This window comes from Phalangium opilio, unplaced genomic scaffold (genome assembly GCF_054372755.1).
Source record: "Phalangium opilio isolate 3A_F unplaced genomic scaffold, DU_Popi_V2 ptg000390l_1, whole genome shotgun sequence".
NCBI classification, from domain to species: domain Eukaryota; kingdom Metazoa; phylum Arthropoda; class Arachnida; order Opiliones; family Phalangiidae; genus Phalangium; species Phalangium opilio.
The window spans coordinates 944,818-955,893 of record NW_028324234.1 but is presented as its reverse complement, the minus strand read 5'-3'; the positions used below and the strand labels follow the sequence as shown (position 1 = coordinate 955,893).

Here is an 11,076-nt window from a genome sequence, read left to right as displayed (position 1 = left end):
TCCACTACTGGACTGGAATCAAAAAATATTATTGTCCAGTGCAAAATTTGCGAAAAAAAGTTACACACTCATCAGAGTGCAGCTTCTAATTTGGAGCGACACGTCAAGGTTAAAATAATATTTATCGATTTACATTGAATATACCTAACTGTCAAACTTTTATTTCGAATAGACTAACCATGCCCAATGCGTGTTGAGGAAAAGGGAGCCAAAGAGACCGGCTACAAATTTACTTGTACCACTCAAGAAGGTGGCGAAATTAAGCCCAACGGCACAAAAACAAAAACAATTTGAAATGGCATTAGTTCAAATGTTGGCCGTTGATTGCTTACCCTTTAGTGTGGTAGAAGGTAGTGGCTTTAAAGACGTTGTAGCAAGGGGCGGGCCGCAGGTCCACGTGCCGACGTCTTCGGAGTTAGAAAATGTTTTGCATAAAACCATGAAAGATTTCATGCCGCAAATTGTATGTCAGGATATTGATCCATAAAATGTACCCAATTTTTTTAATGTGGGTCAACTTTATTTATAGTCTGGATTCGAAAAATGCCCTCACGTCCAAATAACACTTCTTCGTTGGGGCGGGATGACTGAAGTGTCATGTCATTCAATTGACGACAAATGGTGTATAAAAACAGCCATTCTTGGTTTCATCGGCGACGAAACCAATTTTGAAGAAACACTATTGACAATGCTTCAAAATGCCCATATCAATGCCACCGAGGTATTTTAATGTTTTAGTAATATGAAGTGTTTTAAATAAATCTCAGAAATTTAAAGGAGGTCTGGAAATGTTGAAATATTACATTTTGAAATTAGTTCAATTTATGGTAGTTTTATTATCCAAGATGGTATTTAGGAATTGTAGGTTAAAATAATGTTGATTAATATAAATAATCTCATAAGACTAGATTTTTGAAAATGTATCTTCTATAGCGTAAATAATAGCTTAAATAGATAAAAACTTCGAAATGCCTGTAGAAGTGTTTGACTCGTATGGCGTCTATTCTTGAAGAGGCAGTTCGAACTGTGGGACAATAGGTGATCTTCCTCATGGAGCTAACCATAGCAGGCGGGTAAAAAAAAAGATAACTGACTAATTCACGTTATGGAAGATACCTTACATCTCTTGTTTTCGATGATATACACGAAAATCTACAACTTCAGAATTGAAATAACGCATGCAACATTATTGATTTGATTATGTTGGAAACATTGATATTTAGACACTTCTTGCTTACTGTTACGGGTCTTACTTTGAGTTTAAACTTAAACACAATATCTTTACAAAAAATTATTTCCATGCGTTCACAGGTTTTTGCAGCTCTGGATTTCGATGCATTAGATGCATCGCGCAGTTTAAATTTAAATAGACCTTGGCCATGTTTTGGTGGTTTTTTAGCCGAACATGGTAAATGCAAATGAACTTTGAGAGACTACTGTCTTTGTCATTTAACTTTGACATTTCAATTTCAAAGAAACACAAACCATGGAAAATTTATTTAATCTTGGCTGTAACGACAACGAATGGGAACATGCCTGGAACGTGTCGCCTTGCCTACCATCAGAGGTTTTGAGAGCCTTTTGCGAAAAAATTGAATTATCAGAGGATGTGGTTTTAATCTTAGAGAAGGTTGAATCCTGGATAAAGTTCCTTCAAATTTCTGGAAAATGGGCCAAAAAGTTTCTGACCAATGCTCCTGATGGAGCTAAATTATTGAAATCAAAGGATTTTCGAGTAACAACTCTTTTCCACGGAATTAACACTCTAGTTGAGGTAAGAATTGTGTAATATAATTCAGTTCACGAAAATCTGTAATAGCCTTGTTGTTTGAACAAGGTGTTCCAGAGGGGGTGGTGTAAGGCCGAAGCGATTTTGAGTCGAATTTTACACATGACCCCTTAAATTTCATTCAGAAGAATAAAAGATAATGATATTTAAGTAGTCATCCATAAAACACTGTTTAGGGTGAAATCCCATGGAACATTGAGTCAAAATCGAACATACAATTCATTGTACTTCGGTCCTACCACCATTTTCGGAACACCCTGGATTGAACAGCCATTCACCGAAATAAGATGCATAACCGTTGATTTTTCAGAATGGAGACGTTATAGAATCTTTGAGATCAATTCTGTTGATGGCTAAGAGCGACATTCCTCTGCCAGAGGATGATGATTTGGAAAAACTCAAAGAACTAAATGAGTTGTGGAAGGCCTTGAGAATAACAGTAGAGTCATTGTGCTCCGAAGGCCCAACTGTCTCCAAAGTCATCGGCTTGCTAATGGGATTGTTTAATAATCTTAAAAAAATAAAATCTATTTGGTTTGAAACATTTCAAACCAATCTTTTAAAAGCTATGGAACAAAGGTTTTCCAATCTTATAAGAGAAGAAAGGTTTGTGGTAGCGGCTCTACTAGATCCAAGACAAAAAACATTCATCTTTAAAGGTTAGATTTTTCCGAAATCGTATGTTAATTTTCAATGCCAATTGTCTAATAATAAATGGAATGGTCACAGGCTACAGTTTACCGGTATGGAGGGATGAATATCCAAATTTTTGCACTGTCAATGAGGATCAAGCCAAGGAATTTGTCTATACGCTCTTGACCAACATGGTTCAAGATTTCGGAGACGAGTTGGAGGAGAGTAGCTGCTCCCTATTTGAAGGATTGGAAAGCCCACGAGAAATGTGCTCTATTTCATCCACAAAAAACAGTTTCGACGAATATTTGAAAGAGCGCCTAGTGTCGACTAAAGAAGCGCAACAAAACAACAACTTTGTTGTTGACTACTGGAGGGACAAAGAGCAACGATTCCCAGAGCTTGGAAAAATTGCTAGGAAATTTTTTTCAAGAAGTATTTCATCTGGATTTGAAAAATTGGCAATGGATAGGGCAACGTCAATCAAAAAATATTTGAACTCGGGTTATAAAATAAGCGACATCGTCTCACTTTTGACCCTAAAAGTTAAATTGCAATTTGATTCAACTTAAATTCATTTTCTGTGTAGCTGCAGACATTGCAGGAACATCAAGAACTGGGGAATAGGGCTACTGGCGAAACCCCAGGGTGGTAACTTAAGATACCACCAAATAAAAGCGCGTCATACATCGAATAAATTTAGTTTCGAAAATAACGCCGCCACGTTACTCTCGAGACTAAATTAACTCGATTCTATTGTACCTCTTGGGTTGACGTGGAAACAATAGGTTGACATCATAGCGTTGTTCTTGGAGGGTTACATACCACTTTTCCATTTTAGCGTTCTGGGCAATAACATTCTCGCAAATGTCTTGTTTAACACGCCTTGAGTAGCGCGAAAAGCATGGTTCATAGAATAACTGGTTCGCATTGGAAATTGAGCAATTTCGAATCTCACCACCAAAATTAGGGAGGTCGATTATAGGTTGCTGAAGAGTTAAGTATGCCGCGGGTTCCGAACTTTCGATGATTTTACCCTTAAATAACACATCTAAACTTAGCGTCGTCCATTTAAAAAACATTGAACTAACCATGACTATTTATTTTCGCGGTCAAATAGAGAATTCACGAAGGCTCATTCTGACCCTCGCTGAAGGCTTCTGCACCACTGCCAATGGCGCATTAGCTTTTTAATTTTTTTATTTGATTAAAAGGTTTGTAGGAGCTAGATAGGAGCGGATCATTTTGGATGATTGGGAAAGAATGAACTGACTCGGTTACGTCACTTTCGCTATCACTTCAATCGCAATTGAGAGAGACAGTTCATCAACGCAACGCGAAATACCTTGGACTTCGACGACGTAATGCAAAATGCTACAGACTATTAAAATAATAGCCACTTAATTCAAATAATTGTGGTTGTAAGCTTAATTCAATGAAAATAACTGCCTTCGTCAATTATGATTAAAAATTAACCTACTAAAACTACTGTACTGTAGGCGTTACAGATTATTAAATATTTTGAAACAAATTTTGAAACGTTAATATGTCAATGTGCACTTTAAGAAATTTAATTTTTAAAGACGTTCCTTTTTATTAAAAACAAAGTTACCGTCGGTTCCTCAAAATCTCGCAGAAAACACTCAAATTACCCTAGTCACTCAAATCACGATTGTCATTCAAATCACCCTAGCCACTTAAATCAAATAACTACATAGTCATTCAAATCATCCAAATCAAAAATTTCAACCCAATAATCCTAATGAAATATTTCAACCCAATAATCCTAATGAAATATTTCAACCCAATAATCCTAATGAAATATTTCAACCCAATAATCCTAATCGACAATTCAACTCAATAATCGGAATCAACAATTTCAACTCAATAATCAGAATCAACAATTTCAACTCATTAAACAGTCGTTCTCAAAATACTAATCAACAAAGTCATTTAAATAATCCTATTCAACAAAATCATCCCGATAATCCTTATCATTTCTGCCATCCAAATAACCTTAATCAACAAAGTCAAAAAATTCAAATCAACCAAGCCATTCGGAGCGACGAAGTCATTCAAATCATCTTAATCAACAATATAATTCAAATCGTCTAAATAAACAAAGTCATTCAAATCATCTTAATCAACAATATAATTCAAATCGTCTAAATAAACAAAGTCATTCAAATCATCTTAATCAACAATATAATTCAAATCGTCTAAATAAACAAAGTCATTCAAATCATCTTAATCAACAATATAATTCAAATCATCTAAATAAACAAAGTCATTCAAATCATCTTAATCAACAATATAATTCAAATCATCTAAATAAACAAAGTCATTCAAATCATCTTAATCAACAATATAATTCAAATCATCTAAATAAACAAAGTCATTCAAATCATCTTAATCAACAATATAATTCAAAGAAACGAAGTCAATAAAAATAATTCATATCATCCTAGTCATCCAAATCACTTAAATAAGCTATCTCATAAGCTTTCTCATGTTGTACGCTATAACGCTGAGTGACGACTCCCTCGTTAAAGATTCTTTCTTACTCAAACACCTCCATCTAGTAGATTTCCTAAACCAGATTTCCCCCGTAAAAATTACATGTTAAAATAGGGACTACACTCGCTCGGCAAAAAATCCCTAGCTCAAAGCCTTTCAAACTGAAGGAGAGAGTCCTAACTTCAATAGGTTATTCTCATTCTTCTATAAAGAGTGAACAAATATTTTCTCTACTCTCTCACTCTCTGGAAATGAAGGAAATTGAAAGCTCGCGCCCACTTTCGCTCGGGGAGTGAGATTTTCAAATTCCCGTGATTTCACTCTCAGTTTGTGAGTGAGAGTGAGAAGGGTCAGTTAATAGAATTATCATTCATAGAGTGAGAGTGACAAGCATTTCAGAAGTTCGCGAATTTGCCCACCACTGATTGTATTTGTATATATTCTGGATTCTCGGAGTCGGGACTCGGGAGAACCCAGTTACACTTAGCCAGCTTCCGAGCCTCCAGTGTCGTCTAGTTTGGCTTACGCTCTCGTCACGTTTTTAAGCTGAAGGTTATGTTGCAACGTTTTTGGTTTACAGACTTGGATAATTTTAATAATAGTGATGCTTCTTGATCTTTACTCTTTAGGATAGTAACAGTATGTTGTAGAAAAAGAGCTGCTACTTGAAGGACTTATCTTTATTTTATTTTAGAAGTATTATTAAAATTTCAGAAGCTCCGCAACCGTTACAATAACTGTTTCTATAGCAGTTAATTCAACATTCCTTTGAGGTATACAGGGTTTTAGTATTTGTTAATCTCACTAAAATGCTACTAATTCAGAAGGTGTGTGGTATAATTCCTGAAACTCAACCAATGTAGAGGACGACATGATTCGTTAAAACAATTTTTTCCTGTTGCAACAGTCCGTATATGATATTTCGTTTTATAAATTGTTTGTTACCAAGAGAGGATTGTTTAATTCAGAAATATAAGTAACAGTGGTGCTGGTTAATCCAGGAGAACATTGTCTTTACGTAATTTAATTAGTCAACGTAACCATGTGGGAAACAGAGGGTTACGTTCGCTATTTCCACAGTCCTCATTGCTGTTTGTTTATATGTCAGAATTGCTATGAATTGTTTAGGTATTTGATTTAATTACTGGTATTTAAGCGAAACTATGGAATCACATCATTCATTAACATTGTAACCTTTGTAGTGATCCGTTGTAACGGGCTCCCCGGTACAACATATTTTATTGTTAATCTTCACGTTACCGCAAATTTATCACGGGGCTATGTGTTGGAACTAATTAAAAACTCATCTAAACAAGCTCAATTTATAAGCTAAATCAATATTGCCAAACCATAATCCATCATTAATTTCAACTCAATTAAGCCTAAAACCTTTAAATTAAACTTAATCAAGATTAAACCTTTAAATTGAACTTAATCGAGATATACCTTCAAATCAAACTTAATCGAGATATACCTTCAAATCAAACTTAATCGAGATATACCTTCAAATCAAACTTAATCGAGATATACCTTCAAATCAAACTTAATCGAGATATACCTTCAAATCAAACTTAATCGAGATATACCTTCAAATTAAACTTAATCGAGATATACCTTTAAATTAAACTTAATCGAGATATACCTTTAAATTAAACTTAATCGAGATATACCTTTAAATTAAACTTAATCGAGATATACCTTTAAATTAAATTGAACTTAATCGAGATATACCTTTAAATTAAATTGAACTTAATCGAGATATACCTTTAAATTAAATTGAACTTAATCGAGATATACCTTTAAATTAAATTGAACTTAATCGAGATATACCTTTAAATTAAATTGAACTTAATCGAGATATACCTTTAAATTAAATTGAACTTAATCGAGATATTTCTTAAATTAAATTGAACTTAATCGAGATATACCTTTAAATTAAATTGAACTTAATCGAGATAAACCTTTAAACTAAACTTAATCGAGATAAACCTTTAAACTTAAATAAAATTAAGGTGAAACTAACCCAAAACACGATTTTTTTGGTTCAATTCATGGATACCTTATTTAATTAAAATTAAAACTAAATTTATCTTTCACCCAGTCTCAATTTTCCATTTTAATCTTTACAATTAAATGAGGATTATTATTATATTATTAATTAAAGTTGATATTTACACCCATTTCAAGTCGATATTTACACCCATTTCAAGTCGATATTTACACCCATTTCAAGTCGATATTTACACCCATTTCAAGTTGATATTTACACCCATTTCAAGTCGATATTTACACCCATTTCAAGTCGATATTTACACCCATTTCAAGTCGATATTTACACCCATATCAAGTTGATATTTACACCCATTTCAAGTCGATATTTACACCCATTTCAAGTCCATATTTACCACCCATTTCAAGTCCATATTTACCCCCCCTTTCAAGTCCATATTTACCCCCCATTTCAAGTCCATATTTACCCCCCATTTCAAGTCCATATTTACCCCCATTTCAAGTCCATATTTACCCCCATTTCAAGTCCATATTCACCCCCATTTCAAGTCCATATTTACCCCCATTTCAAGTCCATATTTACCCCCATTTCAAGTCCATATTTACCCCAATTTCAAGTCCATATTTACCCCCATTTCAAGTCCATATTTACACCCATTTCAAGTCGATATTTACACCCATTTCAAGTCGATATTTACACCCATTTCAAGTCGATATTTACACCCATTTCAAATCGATATTTACACCCATTTCAAGTCGATATTTACACCCATGTCAAGTCGATATTTACACCCATGTCAAGTCGATATTTACACCCATTTCAAGTCGATATTTACACCCATTACAAGTCGATATTTACACCCATTTCAAGTCGATATTTACACCCATTTCAAGTCGATATTTACACCCATTTCAAGTCGATATTGACACCCATTTCAAGTCGATATTGACACCCATTTCAAGTCGATATTGACACCCATTTCTAGTCGATATTGACACCCATTTCTAGTCGATATTGACACCCATTTCAAGTCCATATTTACCCCCATTTCAAGTCCATATTTACCCCCATTTCAAGTCCATATTTACCCCCATTTCAAGTCCATAATTACCCCCATTTCAAGTCCATATTTACCCCCCATTTCAAGTCCATATTTACCCCCCATTTCAAGTCCATATTTACCCCCATTTCAAGTCCATATTTACCCCCATTTCAAGTCCATATTTACCCCCATTTCAAGTCCATATTTACCCCCATTTCAAGTCCATATTTACCCCCATTTCAAGTCCATATTTACCCCCATTTCAAGTCCATTTTTACCCCCATTTCAAGTCCATATTTACCCCCATTTCAAGTCCATATTTACCCCCATTTCAAGTCCATATTTACCCCCATTTCAAGTCCATATTTACCCCCATTTCAAGTTCATATTTACCCCCATTTCAAGTCCATATTTACACCCATTTCAAGTCGATATTTACACCCATTTCAAGTCGATATTTACACCCATTTCAAATCGATATTTACACCCATTTCAAGTCGATATTTACACCCATGTCAAGTCGATATTTACACCCATTACAAGTCGATATTTACACCCATTTCAAGTCGATATTTACACCCATTTCAAGTCGATATTTACACCCATTTCAAGTCGATATTTACACCCATTTCAAGTCGATATTTACACCCATTTCAAGTCCATATTTACACCCATTCAAGTCGATATTGACACCCATTTCAAGTCGATATTGACACCCATTTCTAGTCGATATTGACACCCATTTCAAGTCCATATTTACCCCCATTTCAAGTCCATATTTACCCCCATTTCAAGTCCATATTTACCCCCATTTCAAGTCCATATTTACCCCCATTTCAAGTCCATATTTACCCCCATTTCAAGTCGATATTTACCCCCATTTCAAGTCGATATTTACACCCATTTCAAGTCGATATTTACACCCATTTCAAGTCGATATTTACACCCATTTCAAGTCCATATTTACACCCATTTCAAGTCGATATTGACACCCATTTCAAGTCGATATTGACACCCATTTCAAGTCGATATTGACACCCATTTCAAGTCGATATTGACACCCATTTCTAGTCGATATTGACACCCATTTCTAGTCGATATTGACACCCATTTCTAGTCGATATTGACACCCATTTCTAGTCGATATTGACACCCATTTCAAGTCCATATTGACCCCCATTTCAAGTCCATATTTACCCCCAATTCAAGTCCATATTTACCCCCATTTCAAGTCCATATTTACCCCCATTTCAAGTCCATATTTACTCCCATTTCTAGTCCATATTCACCCCCATTTCAAGTCCATATTTACCCCCATTTCAAGTCCATATTTACCCCCATTTCAAGTCCATAATTACCCCCCATTTCAAGTCCATATTTACCCCCCATTTCAAGTCCATATTTACCCCCCATTTCAAGTCCATATTTACCCCCATTTCAAGTCCATATTTACCCCCATTTCAAGTCCATATTTACCCCATTTCAAGTCCATATTTACCCCCATTTCAAGTCCATATTTACCCCCATTTCAAGTCCATATTTACCCCCATTTCAAGTCCATATTTACCCCCATTTCAAGTCCATATTTACCCCCATTTCAAGTCCATATTTACCCCCATTTCAAGTCCATATTTACCCCCATTTCAAGTCCATATTTACCCCATTTCAAGTCCATATTTACCCCCATTTCAAGTCCATAATTACCCCCATTTCAAGTCCATAATTACCCCCCATTTCAAGTCCATATTTACCCCCCATTTCAAGTCCATATTTTCCCCCCATTTCAAGTCCATATTTACCCCCCATTTCAAGTCCATATTTACCCCCCATTTCAAGTCCATATTTACCCCCATTTCAAGTCCATATTTACCCCCATTTCAAGTCCATATTTACCCCCAATTCAAGTCCATATTTACCCCCAATTCAAGTCCATATTTACCCCCATTTCAAGTCCATATTTACCCCCATTTCAAGTCCATATTTACCCCCATTTCAAGTCCATATTTACCTCCATTTCATGTCCCAAATTAAAACCCCTATTAATCTCATATCAAACCCCTGTTCACCCCATTTCAGGACCATACGCCTGATTTACAGGATAATTCATAGTCGTGTTCAGTGGGACTTTACTACCTTTCCTATTGTGTACGTACACGTTGAAGGCTTTCTTATTAAATCAATCCTGAATGAACACGATTATAAGTTAATGCCGATAAAATTATCCAAATGAACTCTTTTGGGCAACAACTAATGGAGTCAGATTGGTTTTAATAATGAGCATGTTTTACTTTTTAAAACATCACTTAAAAACCTTTCCGAGTTTTGTATGCACAATTTTTTAAAAATTCATGCTTTCAATTATTGCTTATTGGAAAATATTTCATGGCATAAAAATTTTATTTTTATTTTACAAATCGATATTTAATATTAGGTCATTACTAAACAACGCGTGAACGCGGGCCTTTTCCAAAAAAAATCGTTTATTTTTCAAGGTCCTTCAACTAAAAACGTTGAATATATTGCTTGTTTTATAGGTCGGGTTAGGTAAGGCATATGTTAGTTAGGTTACGTTTCATTGAGACACAAATTTAAAGCATTGTGCCTCTTAATAGTAGAAGTATTTATCCTATAAATGCTATAAATTTAATAAAAAAATAGTTCAATAATAACAAACGTTTTATCGTTGACAGCGTTTAAAAATAAAAATATTTGCTTTTAATAATATGTAATAATATAGGCACTATATTACGTTAGAAAATTATTTTTGGGAACTCATTCTATGTTCAAACTTCGTTTAAGTTCGTTACAGTGTTACGTAATTTGACTTAAAAATTAAAATAAGCGAATCGCTTTATAACGGTCCATTTCTGCGACTTAAAAATTTTTCATTCTTCTAAACTATAAATTTTGCTTAATGTTTTACAAAATAGATGGGATTTTTGCTCATTTTACACAACCACTCAATCTTTATAAATTAATCAGACCTAAATGGGTCAATAGGGCCTTAAAACGGGGGAAATAGGGTCTTTAAATGGGTAAACAGGGACTTGAAATGTTGTATTAACGGGTTTGTTTTACACCATA

At 34.6% G+C, this 11,076-nt stretch overlaps 1 long non-coding RNA gene across 1 annotated transcript; it reads left to right on the top strand.

The window, feature by feature from the left end:
• The first annotated feature begins 5,370 nt into the window (after positions 1-5,370).
• LOC149594161 (uncharacterized) lies at positions 5,371-7,119 on the top strand. Its single transcript, XR_016379368.1, has 2 exons — positions 5,371-6,067; positions 6,142-7,119. It is a non-coding gene; the product is annotated as an uncharacterized LOC149594161 (long non-coding RNA).
• The last annotated feature ends 3,957 nt before the right edge of the window (positions 7,120-11,076 follow it).